Source organism: Physeter macrocephalus, chromosome 8 (assembly GCF_002837175.3).
Source record: "Physeter macrocephalus isolate SW-GA chromosome 8, ASM283717v5, whole genome shotgun sequence".
NCBI classification, from domain to species: Eukaryota; Metazoa; Chordata; class Mammalia; order Artiodactyla; family Physeteridae; genus Physeter; species Physeter macrocephalus.
The window spans coordinates 144110732-144129124 of record NC_041221.1 but is presented as its reverse complement, the minus strand read 5'-3'; the positions used below and the strand labels follow the sequence as shown (position 1 = coordinate 144129124).

Here is an 18393-nt window from a genome sequence, read left to right as displayed (position 1 = left end):
GTTCCTTAGAAAGAAGAATGATTCTGAAAATGACCATCATCACTGAGTTACATAGCTGGATGGGATGTTAGTGGTTTTTGAATGAAGCATCTCACAGCCTAGTCAGCTCCTTCCACAGTGCATCCACCAAAACTCTTTGACAGCCATCTCTAATGAAAGCAAGCTCACCAGTTCCTTTCATCAGTGTATATTTCTCCAACTATCCAGATATTGAACTGAAATCCGTCTTCTGATAGCTTCTACCCATGGATCTTAAGTCTGCCCCCTTGAGGCCACTCAAGTCTCCTCTCTCTTCCCCAAGATTGTCCTTGAGATTTTGGTAGAATCCCTTAGAGTTCTCCTGAGCCTTCTACTGTTCAGGTTAATATTTCTGTTCCCTTGGGTCTAGAGTCTTCTTTACCATCATGGCAGGTCTCTTACTAGTCCTACTTGGGTTTGTCAATGTCTGAACTTAACATCAGTACCTAGAATGATCCAAGAACAAGTCATCAAACAATCAGTTTACAATTACCTTGGCAACCATAAAGTAAGCAGAGCAACCAGCAAAGCTTTCAGAGCACTACCAGATGAATTTAATTTCCTGCTATGTTAGCGTTTTATGAAAGACATGCTAATAAATTCTCTGTGTCTCAGAGGGGCTGAACAAAGAAAGATGGCATTAAATTAAAGCAGGAGGAACTTCAGATGGTCATATGAAGGACTCTTTGGCCTGAGGACAATTAATCTTCAAAAGAAGCTAAACTCTAGCAGCTTTCCGTGGTTGGCGTTTTGCAAGAGGATTAAACCCTACAGAAAAATATTGGAGTGGCCATTCTTCCCAATTCTCCCCAGGATGGTACAAAACTATTACCCTACTAAGAACGTATAATATAATAGATGCCTTAGGGAATAGGGCTTAATTTCTCTTACTGAATCTGAGCAGAACTGCTTGGAGTCTCCTTTTGTGGGAATGAACAGTGTGTGATGGTAAATACAAGTCATTATCAATCTGATGCAGAGGAGAGAGCATGAATTGGGGATAAGGAGACCTAGGTTCTGGTCCCAGAGCAGCTATAATGTTATCCATAACCTTAAAGAAGTCACCTTCTTTCTTAGAGCCTTGGTCTTTGTCCATAGTTGGCATCTAAGAGCCTTCCTATTCTAAAGTGAACAAGCCTGTAGTGGGAAGGAAGCACATTGAGGGCCATTGAGGAGATGAGTTCCTGCTCTGAAGAGCTACTGAAGAGTTGGCCAGCAAAAACTGTCAATATCCCACAGAACAACTTGGTTATGTTTGTTTGGTTTCTTTTTGGCATACTTCACCATTGTGATTCTTGCTATTCTGAGTAGCAGGTGTACTATTATTTACTGAATACTTCTTTTTGACACTCAGTTCTAAAACTCAAATACATTTATTTATTTATTTATATTTTAAAAATCAATTGTTTTTTTTGATTTTTAAATTTATTTATTTTTGGCTGCATTGGGTCTTCGCTGCTGTGCACAGGCTTTCTCTAGTTGCAGCGAGCGGGGGCTACTTTTCATTGCGGTGCATGGGCTTCTCATTGTGGTGGCTTCTCTTGTTGTGGAGCATGGGCTCTAGGCGTGTGGGCTTCAATAGTTGTAGCACACGGGCTCAGTAGTTGTGGCTCACGGGCTCTAGAGTACAGGCTCAGTAGTCGTGGTGCAAGGGCTTAGTTGCTCCGCGGCATGTGTGATCTTCCCTGACCAGGGCTTTAACCCGTGTACCCTGCATTGGCAGGAGGATTCTTAACCATTGCGCCACCAGGGAAACCCTCAAATACATTTATTTTTAAAGAAAATTTTGTATTACTGCCATTACCGCAGGTGGAAAACCGGTGTCATCGGCCATAAATAGAAGGTAACCATGAAAACGAAACAATGTTAATAAATTCTAGCTAGATTTTGTTGCCTGCCAAAGTTCTGAGCCTGGAGCCTGCTCTCATTTTATTGAAAAGGAACATTAGGAAGTGCCAGGGAAATATTAATGGTATTCTAGTAATAAATGGGACTTTCTCCATCTGTTTTAAAAGATCGAAATAAAATTGAAAAGCTTAAAAATAACTTCAAAGTAGTACACTGTTATTCAATGTAGTGTTACTGAAGTGTTTAAAATAATCTCTTATTACATCTAAAGGTATCTCAGCCCCAGGCTCGGGCTAATGGAACACACTGCTGTGAAGGAAAGAGCATCGGCTTTGGAGCCAAATGGATCTGGGTTGCAACCCTGATAATGCCCTTAACCAGCTGAGCGCTGCAGGTAATACACTTGAGACCTCTGGGCCTCAGAATGTTTGTATGTAAAATGAGGATAAAATCTCTTGGATGACTGTTAAGGAAATAGAAAGAATGTATAAAAAACTGGTTTGGAAAGGGAGGGAGAGAACCAAGAGATGAGACAACAGAAGAAATCAGCCTAAGTTGGATTGGCTGGGGGTTGAGGAGATGAGTCAAAGGAGTGGGGGCCGTTGCCCAGCAGGTGTGAGGAGAGCAGTGGCCTAAGTGTCTGTAGCACAGGAAGGAGTGATGAATTCCGATGTAGCCACATCAAGTTGGAGGTTTTGGTCGGACATCAAAATGGAAGTTAAAATATCATAATGTTTAGAAGATAAATAGATTTTGGGTGATGTGTCTGTTGATGGTTGCCATTACAGTGGAAGCATTCCCTGAATAGCAGTACTCTCAGAGGACACTTTTGATGGTTTAATGAAATAATGCATTTAAGGTACTTAACACAGTGTTTCCAAAAGAAAGTGTTTATCGTTGTCATCATCATCACTGTCATCATCATCGTCATCTTAGATTTTCTAGCACAGCTTCAATTTCACAACATTATATTTGTTTTTCTAAGGGCAGTCCTTTAAATGAATTAATAAATTTATCCAACATGGAAAAAAAAATCCTTTGTATATATCAAACTACTAACAGTGGTAACCTTTGCGGTAGATTGTTGGAAGAAGTCTTAGTTTGGATTTTCTAGCAGCAGTTGCTGAGATGAGGGTTTGTGAGCCAGTAATTGTTGAAGGAACGGCTCCCAAGAGAAACCTGTCAGAGAGTGGGAGAAGCAAAGCCATTGGTGGTTTCAGACAAAAACCTAGGCATGACCTGATCTGTGAACAGGTGCTCTGTGCTCTAGAGTGTCTCTGGAGCCAACTGCTTGGTTTGAAGCCCTGCTTCCTGCAGTTCTTAGCTGTCAAACCCTGAGCAAGTTACTTAATTTCCCTGTGTCTCGACTTCCTCATCTGTAAATTGGGGCTATTGATAATAATATCTCACAACCTCTTGGGGGTGTTCAGAGGAACAAATGAGTTAATATCTGCAAAATGGTTAGAACTGACCTGACACATAGTAAATGCTGAATTAATTACTGATATTAAACCTAGAGAAGCCATGGAAAGGTCTGCTGGCCATGGAACTGAGGAAACCTCTCACGGGGAAGAGATTGTACATGCAGCCTCTTGGGCTGAAGGTCCCCTAAGTGCTAACTGCCCAACGCTGGAGCCCAAGAAAAGGAACTGCAGTTGCGGGCCCTGTAGGAAAGTAGGGATGAAACAATTGTAGGGATCAAGAAGTGTCTGCTTGAAGAAAAGAAGCAGAGCTGACAGGGAAACAATGGGAGAAGGTATAAAGCCAGCTGTGGCTGGGGAAGATGGGCAAAGGAGGAGAAATGCCTTCCAGGTGCTTGAAAGGGAGCAGGGCTGGCCTCTCTCCAAAGTGGTGCCTTTTGCTGATGCCACAGAGGGAAAGATCTCCCTGGCTCAAGGTGAGAAGATACAGATGCCCAGCTGAGTCTAATCACTGCGGGGTGGTGAAACATGTGCTGGCCCGGAGGAGGAGAGTCCATCCTGGCCCTCACCCCTGTTGTGCCCCTCATTGGGCCTCAGCTTCCTCACCTGTAAAATGGGAAAGTTGAATCAAGTGATCCCTTCATAGTTCGTTGGTGGTTGTTAAGGGGTCTGAAAGACAACAGGCATAGGTTTTATTTATTATGTGCATATTCTATATACCAGGAGCTATGTGTAGCACCTTACCTGCAGTCTCTCATCTTTTATCTCATCTCATACAGCACTACGAGGTGGCACAGTTATTCCCATTTCACAGGTGAGAAAACTGAGGTTTAAAGAAATTAAGCAGCTGCCACAGGTTACACCATAGGTAAAAGGAAGAGGAGAAGGGCTTTAGACCCAGCTCTGTCTGATCAAAAGCCTGCCTCTGAACCACTTAGTCAGGATTCAGACTCAATGAAAGCACTGCGTGTTAAGGCTGCCGAGGTGGAAGCGCCCCAGTTGTCGGGGTCTCGGAGCTAGGTTCCACCACACTGCCGGAGGCTGGAGTAGTGGCAGCACTGTCCAGTCACCAGTGGGGAGAGAGGTTGGAAGTCGTTGGCCATGAGCCTCTGGGCTTCATCCAGCCTCCTTCCTCCACTCATAGTAGCTCCCTATTCCACCTCCTTTCCTTCTCCCCTCATCTCCTGCATGGTCCCCACATCCCCAGCACACACGCGCACGCACACACACACACTCACACACACTCACGCTTTGTCAGCTTCCTCCAGGAAGACTTGCTAACTATGAGACCAGGTTAGATGCGTCTGGTATGTGCTTTTGGGTCACACCAAACAGTAGCACTTGCCCTATATTAGTATTAGTTCTCATTTTGCTTTCTAATACTAATTTATTCATCTTTGTATCCCTAACACCCCAACACAGGGTCCATAATACAGAGGGCAGATACTATACGTATATGTGTGCATGTACACACACACACACACACACACACACATATTTACTTAGATATCCTTAAAGTATGCAGCTGAGAAATGTAAAGAAGTGAACAAGGCAGGGCTCTTGCGTTGAAGAAACTCACAGGCTAGTAGTGGAGGTTAGTACATAAACTTCAGTTCCATATAATGAAGTAAATACTGTGAGCTGGGAACTTGATTCTATGCACAAAAGAGGACTGATTCAGTAACCAATCTCCCCACATAAATACTGGGGAGGAGGCATGGGGAAGACATCCAAAAGAGCAGGAAGTATTGGATAATAAAGAGTCTTTAGCCAAGAGACTAACAGGATTTTAAAAGAGAAAATAAATTGGCACAGCTGTTTCGAGAGTAATTTGGTAGAATTTATTAACATGTAAAATGTATATATCCTTTCACCTAGCAATTCTCTTGCTGGAAATTTGTTTCTTAAATGTCAGATGTTTATGTAAAGATACTGTTTCACTTGTGATTAAAACAAAACTAATTTTTCAAAAAGGAGAAATGGTTCAGTAAATTAGAAGAAATATATATTGTGATGTGTAGTTATGAAAAGAATGAAGTAGACCAAAACTTGCAGACTCAGAAAGTTGTCCACGCTTTATCACTAAGGTATGAGCAAAGTATATGCCAGATTGTATGAAATGGTTTCATTTTTGTCATGTTTAAAACATATGTATGAGAGTTTTGGGGGGCACCTTATTACTACTTCTGGGTCCTGCTGAAAGCTCTTGGGGGACACAGTTAGCTGCCTCCCAAAGATTTATTGTAACACAGTGAAGTTAAGAAGGAAAATTATGATATGACAGGATGTGTGATAAAGGCTATAAAAGAGGTATAAAAGAGACCTGCATTCAACAGAGGGCTCGTCTTGTTAGTTATGTGGGTGAAGACAAAGAGAAATTATAAAAAGTTTCATTCAGTTGGTGGCCATTGAGCTTGGCTTGAGGATGGATGTGATTTGGGTAGTCAGGGAACAGAAAAAGAGAATACCACAGAGGAGATATGATGTGAACAGATGTGGAAGTGGGAAACCTTGAACTATGTTTGAGGAACAGTAACTATCGCAGGAGAGCTATAACGCCTGATATATGAGGAGAATAACAGTAAGATGTGAGTCACGCTATGTATTTTTTTTTTTTTTTTTTTTGCGGTATGCGGGCCTCTCACTGTTGTGGCCTCTCCCTTTGCGGAGCACAGGCTCCGGACGCGCAGGCTCAGCGGCCATGGCTCACGGGCCCAGCGGCCCCGCGGCATGTGGGATCCTCCCAGACCGGGGCACGAACCCGTGTCCCCTGCATCGGCAGGCGGACTCCCAACCACTGTGCCACCAGGGAAGCCCCATGCTATGTATTTTGAAAGCCCCTGAATGCTGGGATAAGCACTTGAGGTTTAAGAGAAATTACAGAAGGAGGCAGGCAGGCAGGCCATGAAAAGCTAAAATCTGGAAAAAAAAATTGGTGGTGGGATAAATGAGGCTATTTCACAGAAGTGTGCCCAGGAGCCGTGTGCCAAAGGAGCAGATGGGGAAAGAAACCAATTTGGCCAGGGGCGTGATATGGCACTGCTCCCATGGGCCTTGCTGGGTGACAGGTCTTCGTTTCCACATTTGTAAAGCAGAGTGTTACGGTACTCCTACCTGCCCTCAGACTGGTGGTGAGATCAAGTGCACTATGTGTGTGCAATTGCAGGGCTGGATGCCGGCAAAGGGCTGATTTCCTGTAGAGGATTGTGATTAATGCTGTGAGAAAATACAGGACAGACCTCACAAGCAGGGAACTCAGGTTGACACAGGGAGAGGGATGTGTGACAAGCTGTGGGAGCATATGGCGTGGTCATCTGGGCACTGAGGGAGGAAAGGAAGGGAGTAGATTGACATACAAAATCCAGAAACAACAGCAAAAATTTTTTTCTCTACCACATTAGCAAAATCGGATGCTTTACAAAAACTCAGGGTTGGAACCAGACTAGGATAGACACTGTTTTTGTCTCATTGAAATTTAAAATGCACATATCCTCTGACTCAGCAATTGCACTGCTAGGAATCTAGGAATTTCTCTTGGAGATATATGCACACAGATATGCAAAGGATATATACAAAGGATATTCTTTGCAGTGTTGTTTAGCATAATTTAAAAGCTCCCAAACTGGAAATAACCTAAATGTTTGTAAAAGGAAAATGGCTAAATAAATTTATGTATTGACATTCAGTGGATTATTATGTAAACATGGATGTTTGTAGCAGCTGTATTCATATTTGCCAAACTTGGAAGCAACCAAGATGTCCTTCAGTAGGTGAACGGATAAATAAACTGTGGTACATTTGGACAAAAGAATATTATTCCGCAGTAAAAAGAAATGAGCTATTAATCCATGAAAAGACATGGAGCAAACATAATGCATATTACCAAGTGAAACAAGCCAATATGAAAAGGCTACATACTGTATGACTCCAACTCTGACATTCTGGAAAAGGCAAAATTGTGGAGACAGTAAAAAGATCAGTGGTTGCCAGGGGTTCAGGATGAAGGAAGGATGTATAGGCACAGCACAGGATTTTTAGGGCAGTGGAACTACTCCATATGATACTACAGTGGTGGATACATGTCATTCTACATTTGTCAAAATCCTTAGAATGTACATCAAGAGTGAACTCTGAACTCTGGACTTTGGGTGATGATGATTTATCAGTGTAGGTTCATCAACTGTTAAAAAATATAGCAGTTTGGCGGGGGAGGCTATGCACGTGTGGGGCAGGGGGCATTTGAGAAATCTCTGTGCTTTCCTCTCAGTTTTGCTATGAACCTAAAACTGCTCTAAAAAATAAAATCTCTTATCAAAAAAAAAAGAGGTAGCTCTGTGCCAGCTGATACGAAGCAATATCCAAAATATATCATAAAGTAAAAAAGCTAACTGTACAACAGTGTAACATGTCCCCATTTGTGTAAACAAAGCATTGTATGTGGCATCTTCCTAACAACACATACACATCAATAAGGAGATGTGTAAATTAATTAAGCAAATTAGTGTAACTGTACAGTGGAATGTGGAATTTTATGCTGCAGTTCAAAAGAATGGGGTAGTACATGTGATAGATAAAGCTCTCTAAGATATTAAGTGAAAAGGGTTGAAGCAAAACAGTATGTGTATCACCTTTTTGTATAACATGTTTCTATTTTCACAAACATATTTTGGAAAGACACTCAGAAACAATTAACAGTGTTTAATATATAGGGGACCAGGGACTGGGAGATGGGGCTGGTGGGGAAGGCAGGACAGTATACTTTTACTTTTACTTTCACTTACTCATCTGCTCTGCTTGAATTTTCACTCTGAGAACTGTTAAAAAGCATAGTTTAATTAAAAAAAAAAAAAAGTAATGCACACAGAATTCTAGAAAATACTGTCATGGCCACAAGAGTCTTTTCCTTTGACTACTCTTTTTTGGTGAAGAAATTGAGGTGCAATTTAAGCAAAAGTTAGTGAATTCTCTGTAATTATGGAGACTGAGGGTGGGTTTGGGGAGGGGAATGCAGTAGATAATAGCAAAGAAATCAAAGTAGAAATTATTAGAATTTTTCAGTAACTTCTTTGGAGGGAGAAGAGGAAGGATGTGAGAAGAAACCAGGAGATGAGAATAAAGATGGCAAAAACTTGAGCAAATGTGGAAGCTATAAGAGAGAAGACAGAGCTTGTTAAAGCAGTTTCTGGGGCCTCTTTTCTATTTAGAGTGTACATGAGTGTGTATCTCTGCTGTTGCGGCCCTTTTTGACAGTCCAGTGGATTAACAGGGCTGTGAGTCATTCCACCTTGGAATTGGAGTGCTCTTAAGGATTGCCTGGCTCAGAAGGGCCCCCACTTCAGCAGAAGGCCCTCAGAGGCAGCCACAGACACAGGGAGGTGGGTGGAGGTCCTGGGTTCCCACTCCAACCAGAGCTGCTCCCCTTGTAGTTGCCTTTCTATATCCTGCCTCTGCATACAATTAGATTTGTGCAAATCTTCCATCGCTAAAAAGATACCCATTAAAAAGATATTCCAACCCTCTCTCAGTAGGAATGGGGAAACTGAGATCCATAATGAGGAAGAAAGTTGAGAAATGTCGCAAAGGTAGTTGGAGGAATGGGTCAGAAGCCAGGGCTTCTGACTCTCAGTCTTTCTTATGGCTTTTTATTCTTATGTTTTAGTTGAGACTGAACAGAAGAGGAACAGGCCTGCAGGCAAGCTTAAATTTCAGTGACTTAAGTTGTAAAGGAATGTTCCTAGGGAAAAAATACTAGACTCACAAAGACCAAAAAGGAGGAAAAACAAATCAGATTGACAGAATGACAGAGGAGAATAGACAAAGGAGGAAAGTTAAGCCTAAATATGTTTGAGGATGAATTGGACCATAAAGTGGAAACTTACAGAACTGAACAGCAGGGATTAAAATATATATTAGCTGGTGCAACCAACAAATATGTTTTGATTACCCACTATGGGCCAGACATTTTTATAGCCGATACAGTGATGAATAAATCAACTGCAATTCCTGTCCTCAATGGATTTGCTGTCTCGTGTACGGTTTGGAAGTTTGCACAAAACAGGACCATGGATTCATTTATACAAGCTCTCATTTGACATACCCTCGTGACGTACTAATTATTTGCAAAGAGCTGCAAAGCCTGCTGTGCTGTCTGGCATAAAAAAGATGTTGGCCTCAGCCTCTGTAAAGCCCCTAGTCAAGAATGAAACTAGCCTTCAAGGGCAGCTGTTGAGAGGGAGAGACGTAAGGCATTGCTTACTGGTTATGGTTACAGGAAAGTGGAGGAGAGGCTGGGTAAACAGAGCCGCCAGGGGAGCAAAGCGGAGTGTTGCTAAGAGGAAAGGGAAGGAGGGACAACAGAGGCTCCTGCCTGACCGTGGAGCTGAGATGCTGATGTGCTAAGTGGGTGAAGGAGCCAGTTGGTGACCACCCAGCTCAGAGGATGCAGTATAGACTCTCAGACCCTTAGAATCCTAGAGCCACCCATCTCTCTCTGCGTAGTGGAGGAACCTGAGGCCCGCAGGTTGGAAGGAGCTTGCTCTGTCACACAGCAAGTCGGAGGCCGTGCTGGGAGCAGAACCCAGGATTTTTCTTCTTGCTCCATCCTTCCCTGCTAAAAGAATATCACAGTGCTTAAATGCAGTATATTTTGGAGTCACATAGACCTGGGTCTGCATCCTAGTTCTGCCACTTGTTGCTGGCTTTGTGATCTTAGCAACTTTCTTTCTTAGCCTCTATCCCTTCATCTGTACGATGGTACTATGGTGGCTTATCTCCAACACAGTCATCAATGATTCCTTCCCTCCCGTATGCACATGCCATTGCCCCATCAAAAGATGGGCTTTATTCTTCCACCCCCTTGAATCTGGTCTGACTATGACTGCTGTGACCAATGGATACAACAGAAGTGACACTGTGGCATTTTGGGTGCTAGTCTTTATGAAGACTGGCAACCTCTGCCTATCTCACCTGAATAACTTGCTCTGGAGGAAGACCTCTGCTATATAACTACCCAGAGACCTCATGTGAAGAGGCAGCCCAAACTAGCCACGAGGTGGAGAAGCCCTTTGGAAAGAGATGCTGCCTGCTCTTCCAGCCGCTCTAAATAGCTCAGCCCCAGCCACCATCTGGCTGAAAATGCATGATGAGCCCCAAGCAAAATCCACCCAGCTGAGCCCCTTTCACAATTAAGAGACAGGATAATGAAATTATTATTGTTTAAGCCACTGAGTTTGGCAGGTGTTACACAGCAGTGGTAAAGGGAGCATGTACCTTCTGAGGCTATTGTGTAGACTCATGAGACAGTTATTTAGAACAGGGCCTGGGACATGTGAAACTGAATAAATGATAGCTTTTTATGTTAACTAAAAGCAAACAACAAATCCTAAACACTCCCATCAGTCTCTTACGGAGTGTGTCTGTGGCACCCCTAATGGATGCATTTGCAGACTGCACAGAACAAGCCTCATGAGGATAGCCTCCCAAGTTCCTTGTGGGGTGCTCCCACCACACTGGCCTTCTCAGTCCTTCATGTGAGTCAGGTATTTATTTGCACATGCTGTTCCTGATGCCTAAAAGCCTTTCCTTTCCCCTGTTTACATCATTAGTGCTCACTCATCTCTTAGCTCTCAGATGAATCATCATTTCCTATGGAAGTATAGGTCCCCACCCTCTGGGACACACCCTCAGAACACTATACCCCTCTCCTTCCCATTACTTATCTCAGTTTTGCACCTTTGCATTTGTTTTTGAGATTATTCAATCAGTATCTTTCCAGAAGACTCCCTCGGGGTAAGTACAACATCAGTTTTATTTGCTTTTGCTTATCACTATCGCCCCAAAACCCAGCACCAGCTGGAACCCTGCCACATGTAGATGCTCAATAAATACTTTTTGCCAGCAAGCCAGCCAATTCCTGTTTCCTATGTGCCTTTTCTTCAGACTAAGCATCCCCAGTCCCTTCAAGGTATAGGACTTGGTTCTGACTTTATTCCTCCTCTCTTCTCTTGACCTCTGGTCCAGACTACTGAGCCCACATGCCCTTCCCTCCCCGCTGCCTTCTTGGCTCTGACCTCAAACCCTATAATGCGTGGCTTGTTTAGTCTTTTTGCTATTTTGGGAGGAGGCCTCTCTAGTTCTTAGTGGTTCCTCCTCTCCAGTTGTCTGTTATCAAACAAGGCACTTCCTTCCTCAAACTTGAACAGTGGGTCCCCAGGGCTCTAGGCAAAACTGTGACATTGGTACCCCTCTTGGGCTCCCGGCCCCTCCCTACATCATCAGTTCTCCCAGCACTCCCCCCCTTACCCCCCCCCACCTCCCAGCTTCCATCTCCACTGCCCCAGTTAAGGCACCAATCATTCCTCACCTGGAATATTATCTTTCCACTACCTCTAGTTTCTTCCCCCTTCAATCTCTCCTTCATACCAGGTGCCTCAGAAATTTTCTCAGGAATTTTCTGCTCCTGTTACTTCCCTGCCTAAGACCTTCAGTGAACACACCCCTACCCTCTTTGCCTTTAGCAGAGGTTGCATATTGATAGCCATAGGCCACATTTGGCCTACAGATGTCTTTGGTTTGGCTTAGAGGGAGTTAAAACATTAATCAGGCAATAAGATTTAAAAATTGGGGACTTTCACATATTTATATGCTCAGCTTGTCTTAGAAATATAAGTGATCCAGCCACACTGGAAATATGGAAGAATGAGTTGGGGCTAAGTAGCCCTTGGAGCACATGGTCTTGAGTTTGCCACAGTCTACACCACTCTCCAGCAGTCCTCACCTTTCAGGCCAGCGTTCAGCTGCCATTTACATTGAACTTGCAGTGGTGCATCTCAGGTGTTTGACTTGATATCCCACCTTCCTGTTTTCTGTAGGCCCTTGCGTTGCCACCTGGTCCTGGCTTATAAGAATTCTCAATTTCTGAGTCTGTTAAGAAGTAGAAAAGAAGGAAAAGAATAAAGAACACTGTCACCAGTCAGACCCTAGTAGTCCAGTAGCATTTGTAATTCACAGAGGAGTCTTAATTTTGTGTATGTGGGGGTGAAATTATAGTTAATTTTTATTTTCTTCTCTGTGCTTTCCTATAGTTACCAAATTTTCTGCACTAAACATGCATCCTTTTTGCAAAGCTAGAATTAAGTAGGGGATATACCTACAGAATTTCAGCTATGTCTAAAAAAATCTAGAGAACTTAGCTCTGCTTTATATAGTTATACTATAGGCTTTGTTATCTAAGTAGATCACTTCTTATCACATGATACTTTTTAGTTCATAAATTAAACTAAATTTAAATCGCCTTTTACTTCTTACAGTTTTACTTTTTTGGGTAATTGTTTTATTGAAGTAAAAAGCATACATGTAAGTGTAAAAGTCTTAAGCATACTTAGTACATTTTTATAAATGCACTTTAATGCTTCATGTATTTTATTAAATGACTACACTTTTGTAAACAGCACCCAGAATGAGTAGGCACTTCCACACATATTAGCTCATTTGATCCTTATGATCTTGAGATGCAGGCAGAATTACAGGCGAGGAAAATAAGGCTCATAGGAGGCAAAAATAAATGCCTTGCTTTAGGTCTCCTGCCTGGCATGTGGTTGTGCTGAGACTTGAGCTGAGTCTTCTACACCATGGTTGGACTCCCAACAAGGCCACAGGGGGCAGAGAGCAAGGCCAGGCCAAGGGGACTGGAGAAAATATTGTTGCTGTGCATCAAACACACAGTAGATTTAGGCCCTGTGTGCACACAAAACATTTGCTCTTTTCACTTGTCTCCTCCCACTTGCTTCTGCCTCCCCTGACCCCCCACCCTCTGCAATTCAGTTATTTGGTCACTTAACTAAATGTGAAACATTACCCTTAGTGGCTATTTTGGGATTGGTTTGTCTGAGAAAGTCACCATATTGGAGAAATGCAACCCTAGCTTCCTTCCTCTGCCTTCTTTGGAGCATGTAAACAGTAGCTGCAGAATGGGAAAAAGGAAATGTCTTATTTATATGATGGCTAAAGCCTGAGATTGGCTCCTCTAGAGTGACATCATCATTCAGAAATCCCTAGCAACTCCCTGGTGCTTCTGCTGTCAAATCCCTGCTAATACTTAGAAAGGCCCTAAGAGATCATTTAGTTCTTTTCCCCTGCCACGGATGGGGAAATTGAAGCTCAGAGGAGGGGAGCTCCTTGCCCAAGGACATAGTCAACCTGTGACAGAGCCAGGGTTTGAAACCCACTGGCAGGAATCTTTCATAATTATGTGAAATATATATACCTTTGTATAAGATTCTTGGTTTGTGCTAGTTATGTGTCCACTGCCTCTCAGCTTGTATCCCACCTTCCTATCCCTGCTCTGTGATGCTGGGGTTGGGAGTCTGCAAACTATTGTACATTGCCTAGACTTCCATGCTGGGTATCTTGAGGTTTCCCTCTGACAGTAGAGAACAGACATGGCTCCATCTCCAGCAACCTTCAGCACACCCTGTATCACCTATGGTGTTCTCCACATCAGAGGTCCAAGCTACAGCCATGTGGTTTCTGCCTGTCTGAGATCTAAGCTTCAGCCATGGCTGACACCCTCCTCTAACTCTTAGTTTTTGGTAACATTTCCATTTCCCTTCTATTCCCTCAGTCCTAGGAGTGGGAGCTGCTTCCTGTAGTCACTCATATCTGGATTTTCTCAGCATTCTCTGTTTGCCTTCCCTTCCTTCCAACAACTGTGTAAATAAGTCCCTGTATTAAATACCTTTTATTTGAAATAACTATCATGGATACTGATCTTCAAACTAAACTCCAACTGATATGCTGCTTAACAAAATTTTGCTTTCTAATTTTTTTCTAAAAATTTTGCTTTCTACTTTTTTCTCCCTCTAACCATCCATAGAAACAAAATAGGTGATGCCAGAATCTGGAAAGAGATGTTAACATTCATTAATTCAACAAACATTTACTTAGAATCCATCTGGGTTCCGAGGCATAATTTTAGGGAATCTTTGTTGAAAAGATATTTGAAGTCTTGTGGGGAGACAAGCAGTAAACAGGTAAGTATGGTGCAAAGTGATAAGGGTTGTGGGAGGTGTAAGCACAGGGACACTAAAAGATATTAAAAAGACTCTAATCTAATTGGTGGGTTTGCGAAATGTTAGGGAGGAATTATCCAAGAAAACAATATCTAACTGAAACTTGAGGGATGAGTAAAAGTTTGCCAAACAAATTGGTGACTGTGTTAGTTTGTTGGAAGAGATATTACGGGCAAAAATGGTAAGAGAACATTTCAGGGCCTGTTATAGGTTGACTTATATATCCCCAAAATTTGTATGTCGAAGTTCCAACTCCCAGTATCTCACAATGTGACCTTATTTGGAAATAGAGTTGTTGTAGTGTGAGGTCATACTGGAGTAAGGTGGATCCCTACAATATGACTGGTGTCCTTATAAAAAGGGAGAAATTTGGAGACACAGGAAAAATGCCATGTGAAGATGAGCGCAGAGATTGAGGTGATGTATCTGTAAGCCAAGAATGACAAAGATTCCCAGAAAACCACCAGAAGCTAGGAGAGAGTCCTGGAACAGATTCTCCCTCCAAGCTCTCAGAAGAAACCAACCTTGCCAACACCTTGATCTTGGATTTCTAGCCTCCAGAACTGTGAGCCAATGAATTTCTGTTGCTTAAGCTACTGAGTCCACGATGCTTTGTTACGGCAACCCTTTCAAACTAATATAGGTTCTAATCATGAAGAGTATTATACGGCTTGTTAGTAATACTGTACATTTAATGAGCACTTATACATCATGCTCTGTTCTAAGGGCTTTATAGGAATTAACTCATTTAATCTTCATGACAACTCTAAGAGGTAGGTACTATTATTATCTCATTTTGACAAATAAGGAGAGTGAGTACCAAGAGTTCAAGTGACTTGGTGAAGATTACACAGTTAATAAGTGATATTATGAGGATGGGCTTTGAATCCAGGCTGAGAAGGAATATCTAATCCACTGTGTAATACCACCGCCCTACGAAAAGTTAGCTTTTTACCTGGAGAGCAATGACTATCATTAGAGATTTTTAAAGTCGGATTTATTGAGATGTAGTTTACACACTGTAAAATTTACTCTCTTTAGGTGTGCGGTTCTATGGATTTTGACAAATGCATAGCATTTTGCAACCACCACCATTATGAGCTATGTAGTCACCGTTGTTGGGGGGTTTTCAGGAGAACAGTGACATGATAAAATTTTTGTTTTAGAAATATAACCCTGGCTATGGTATGGAGAATGAATTGGAAGGGGGTGAGCATGGAGAACAGGGGGTGGCCTGGACGTGAGCAATGGTGGTAAACATGGAGAGAAGTGAACGGGTATTAGAGGTCTGGAAGAGGTAGAATCCATGGACCTTAGAAATCATTCCTTGGGTCAAATACAATCTGAATGACCCCAGATCATCTGCGATCTTTCAGTAAAGACATTTTTTAACCAAGTTGTCTGATACACCAGAAATAATGTCTATTCACCTATTGTTGCTCCTTTTCTGTAACCTACTCTGGCCAGGAGTCTCTCAATTAGGCTTAGAAAAATTAGTATTTACAATGAAACCTGAGCAAATTATATAATTTGAGGCTACTAACTTATACTAAAATTACACCATGAAATTGGATTAATGATGGAAGGTTTATTGACAAAGGGGGGACAGGCTTAAAGCAAGCCCCCACATGCATCTAATTTAAATTTGAGGCAATTTCAATAGTTATTTAACAGCTGTGGGCCTTCTTGGGTATTAATGCTTTTAGTTCCAATTCCATGTAGCTTGTGTATACTCATTTCTCATTCCTTCCTTCTCATCATTCTGTTCTTTGCTCAAATCTCCCCTCCCCAGAGTGCCTTCACTGACCACATCATATAAAATAGCCACCACCCTGCATCTGTCACTTTCAATCTCTGACCTTATTTTATTTTCTTCATGGGCTAATCTTTTTCTGAAACTTTCAACCTGTTTATTCTGTATTCCTCACCCCTGCAACACACCTAAAATACAAAATCCATGAATACAGGAACTTTGTTTATATTGGTTATTATCATATTCTCAGTGTCTGGAATGGTGCCTGGCACATAATGGGCATGCAGTAAATATTTGTGGAATTAATGAATAAAGCTATAGCTGACTAAGGAACATCCTCAACATCCAGTCGTTTGGATTTGCAGATGAGGAAATTAAGGCCTAGGAAGGTACAGAAATTTGCTTGAGGTTCCAAGCAGGTTGGCTTGGCCCAGATGTTCCCTAAATTCCCTGGTTCCTGGCCAAGACCTCTTTTGACTGCTTTATATGGCCTCGTGAACCTGTCCAGTCCCAGCACAGCAGAGTCGGTTAAGAACATGGACCTCAAAAACCAGACCTTGGTTTAAATCTAAACTCTACCATTTGCGGAGGTCTTGCTTTACATCTCTGGATCTGTCTCACTCACCTATAAGTCAGAGATAAAATAAAACCTACCTAGTAGCATTGCTGTGAACCTTAAATTGATAATTCAGTCAAAGTACTTTGAGCAGGGGACGTGGCAAAAAATAAATTCCCCATAAATATTGGATATTGCTGTTCTTTCACGAGAACCACCAGTGGGAATTATATCTTTCCTAACTTCTAGTGGACTGGAATCATTCCTTTTTTTTTTCTTTTTTTAACATCTTTATTGGAGTATAATTGCTTTACACTGTTGTGTTAGTTTCTGCTGTATAACAAAGTGAATCAACTCTATGCATACATATATCCCCATATCCCCTCCCTCTTGTGTCTCCCTTCCACCCTCCTTATGCCACCCCTCTAGGTGGTCACAAAGAACGGAGCTGATCTCCCTGTGCTATGCAGCTGCTTCCAACTAGCTATCTATTTTACATTTGGTAGTGTATATATGTCCATGCTACTCTCTCACTTCGTCCCAGCTTACCCTTCCCCCTCCCCGTGTCCTCAAGTCCATTCTCTACATCTATGTCTTTATTCTTGTCCTGCCCCTAGGTTCATCAAAACCATTTTTTTTTTTTTTTTTTTTTTGGTATGCAGGCCTCCCTCTGCTGCGGTCTCTCCCGTTGCGGAGCACAGGCCCCGGACGCGCAGGCTCAGCGGCCATGGCTCACGGGCCCAGCCGCTCCGCGGCATGTGGGATCCTCCCAGACCGGGGCGCGAACCCGGCTCCCCTGCATCGGCAGGCGGACGCGCAACCACTGCGCCACCAGGGAAGCCCAAAACCATTTTTTTTTTTAGATTCCATATTTATGTGTTAGCATATTGTACTTGTTTTTCTCTTTCTGACTTACTTCACTCTGTATGACAGACTCTAGGTCCATCCACCTCACTACAAATAACTCAATTTTGTTTCTTTTTATGGCTGAGTTATATTCCATTGTATATATGTGCCACATCTTCCTTATCCATTCATCTGTTAATGGGCACTTAGGTTGCTTCCATGTCCTGGCTATTGTAAATAGAGCTGCAATGAACATTGTGCTACATGACTCTTCATTTTTTTTTTTTTGGTGGTAATTGACACCAAAGTTCATTTTTAAAAAATTAATTAATTAATTAATTAATTTTTGGCTGTGTTGGGTCTTCGTTTCTGTGCGAGGGCTTTCTCTAGTTGCGGCGAGCGGGGGCCACTCTTCATCGCGGTGCGCAGGCCTCTCACTACCGCGGCCTCTCTTGTTGCGGAGCACAGGCTCCAGACGCGCAGGCTCAGTAGTTGTGGCTCACAGGCCCAGCTGCTCCGTGGCATGTGGGATCCTCCCAGACCAGGGCTCAAACCCATGTCCCCTGCATCGGCAGGCAGACTCCCAACCACTGGGCCACCAGGAAAGCCCCGACTCTTCTTGAATTATGGTTTTCTCGGGGTATATGTCCAGTAGTGGGATTGCTGGGTCATATGGTAATTCAATTTTTAGTTTTTTAAGGAACCTACATACTGTTCTCCATAGTGGCTGTATCAATTTACATTCCCACCAGCAGTGCAAGAGGGTTCCCTTTTCTCCACACCCTCTCCAGCATTTATTGTTTGTAGATTTTTTTGATGATAGCCATTCTGACCAGTGTGAGGTGATACCTCATTGTAGTTTTGATTTGCATTTCTCTAATG

The 18393-nt window shown here is 42.6% G+C and overlaps 1 protein-coding gene across 2 annotated transcripts in view; it reads left to right on the top strand.

Annotated features, from left to right (window-relative positions):
- The first annotated feature begins 2214 nt into the window (after window positions 1–2214).
- Window positions 2215–18393, top strand: part of HTR4 (5-hydroxytryptamine receptor 4) — a 338048-nt gene continuing 321869 nt past the window's right edge. For both annotated transcript variants that reach the window (XM_028493352.2, XM_028493351.2), the window contains exon 1: window positions 2215–2260. The gene's annotated coding sequence lies outside the window, so the exon portion shown is untranslated. The remainder of the gene's footprint in view (window positions 2261–18393) is intronic.